Source organism: Penaeus chinensis, chromosome 5 (genome assembly GCF_019202785.1).
Source record: "Penaeus chinensis breed Huanghai No. 1 chromosome 5, ASM1920278v2, whole genome shotgun sequence".
Lineage (NCBI taxonomy): Eukaryota > Metazoa > Arthropoda > Malacostraca > Decapoda > Penaeidae > Penaeus > Penaeus chinensis.
In genome coordinates, this window is record NC_061823.1 from 5863276 (window position 1) to 5865775 (window position 2500).

Here is a 2500-nt window from a genome sequence, read left to right on the forward strand (position 1 = left end):
CTCCGTTTCCTCCTTCTCCTCTCTCCCACTCTATCTTCCTTCCCTCTCACTCTTTTTATCTTCCCTTCCCTCCCTGCCACTCTCTTTATCTTCCCTTCCCTCCCACATTTTATTTTCTCTTTCCCTCCCTCCCACACTTAACCTTCCCTTCCCTCCCACTCTTTATTTTCTCCTTTCCTCCCTCCCAGTCTTTACCTTCCCTTCCCTCCCTCCCACTCTCTTTATCTTCCCTTCCCCCCCACTCTTTATTTTCTCCTTTCCTCCCTCTTACTCTTTACCTTCCCTTCCCTCCCTCCCACTCTCTTTTTATCTTCCCATCCCTCCCACTCTTTATTTTCTCCTTCCCTTTCTCCCACTCTTTACCTTCCCTTCCCTCCCTCCCAGTCTCTTTATCTTCCCTTCTTCCCCGCAAACGCCAGTAACTTATCTCTCTCCCATCGCCTCTCGTCACTTCCGTTCCCAAAATGCTTTCTGCTGCAACTGAAGTAAAAAGTGTCGGTGTCACTTTCTCTCTCTCTGTCTCTGTCTCTGTCTCTGTCTCTGTCTCTGTCTCAGTCTCAGTCTCAGTCTCAGTCTCAGTCTCAGTCTCAGTCTCAGTCTCAGTCTCAGTCTCTCTGTATGTCTCTCTGTCTGTCTTTCTCTGTCTGTCTCTCTCTGTCTCTCTCTCTCTCCCTCTCTCCCTCTCTCTCTTTCCCTCTCTCTCCCTCTCTCTCCCTCTCTCTCTCTCTCTCTCTCTCTCTCTCTCTCTCTCTCTCTCTCTCTCTCTCTCTCTCTCTCTCTCTCTCTCTCTCTCTCTGTCTCTCTGTCTGTCTCTCTGTCTCTCTCTCTGTCTCTCTCTGTCTCTCTCTGTCTCTGTCTCTCTCTCTCTCTCTCTCTCTCTCTCTCTCTCTCTCTCTCTCTCTCTCTCTCTCTCTCTCTCTCTCAATTTTTCTTTCTCTTTCTCTTTCACTTTCTCTTTCTCCCTCCTTCCCTCCCTCTGAAACTCCCCCCCCCCCCTCTCTCTCTCTCTCTCTCTCTCTCTCTCTCTCTCTCTCTCTCTCTCTCTCTCTCTCTCTCTCTCTCTCTCTCTCTCTCTCTCTCTCTCTCTCTTTCCTTTCTCCATAGTCAATTCTTTTACTCTGTTATAACGGGGCGAGCGAGGACACGGCTCCGAGGCAGGTGTTTGAGATCACACACTTGTTTAAAGTAATGCTTGGTCGTAACTTATTTAAGCGTCTCGTAGAAAGAACAATGACGTGTATAGATGTACTGAGGATATAGATATACAGGCATGTACATACACTTGCACCCACATACACATGCAAGCACTTACATACCCAAACGAGACGCACACGCACACTTCCACGATCCAGGGGTGAGGAGAGAGAGAGAGAGAGAGAGAGAGAGAGAGAGAGAGAGAGAGAGAGAGAGAGAGAGAGAGAGAGAGAGAGAGAGAGAGAGAGTGGGAAAGTGAGAATGAGAGACCACATACACACATGTAGGCCTACACACACAGATAATTCAAGACACAAAACTTGCATAAAGCCGAAGACAAACACATTTACATTCCAGAACACTCCAACACACGCTTGCATTGCTTCAAACATCTTCATGGCCACTCTTGCAGGATCCAAACTTCGCGCTTATGTCCCCACGCCCACGCTCACACAGTCCCTAACTCCCCTACGCCCACACTCACACAGTCCCTAACTCCCTTACGCCCACACTCACACAGTCCCTAATACCCCCACGCCCACGCTCACACAACACGCCCACAGATGCACCAGACGTTAACCCTGAGTCCTCGACCGCGGAGGACCGTGGCGCTGGACTCGCGAAAATTGAAGATTGGCGAAGGTTGCCGTTTCTCCATGACTTGGCAAGATGCAGCATCCCGAGGGAGTGAGGGAGTCCGTGTTTGCGTTCGGGGGAGGGGGGGGGCGGGGGGATCCTTGTTTGAGTGTGTGTGAAGGGGGGGAGGAGGAATGAGGGGGAAGGGAATCATCGGTGGGAGGGAGGGAGGGAGGAGGAGGGGGAGGGGGGAGGAGGAGAAGGAGAAGGAGGAGGTGGAAGAAGAGAAGGAGGAGAAGGGAAAGGGTAAGAAGGGGAAGGAGAAGGAGAAGAAGGAGAAGAGGAAGAGGAGGAGAAGAGAAGGGGGAGGAGGAGTTCATCTTGATTTTGTGTGTGTGGGAGGGGGGGGGACGAAGGGTAGGGGGAGGGTGGAAGGGGGGGAGACCCTTGGTGTATGAGGAGATGAAGGAATCTTTCAAAGGAGGGACAAATGACAACATAGTGAATACGTCTCGAGGTTCCGATGAAATCTCCGTGAAAGTGACGATTGATAATGGTGGCGACGTTAAAGTTGCCAGTTGATAGATAGAATTGATTGGTTGATTGATTGATTGATTGATTGATTGATTAATTGATAGATAGATAGATATATTTTTTCTTTTTTTATAGATTATAAAATTGTGTTACCATTGCGTCTACTAATTGTCATTGCCGCAACTGTTCAATTCAT

The 2500-nt window shown here is 49.5% G+C and overlaps 1 protein-coding gene across 1 annotated transcript in view; it reads left to right on the forward strand.

Annotated features, from left to right (window-relative positions):
• The window catches only part of LOC125025358 (peroxidase-like), a 50832-nt gene that overhangs the window by 5500 nt on the left and 42832 nt on the right, over positions 1-2500 (forward strand). The gene's annotated exons all lie outside the window — the stretch shown is intronic.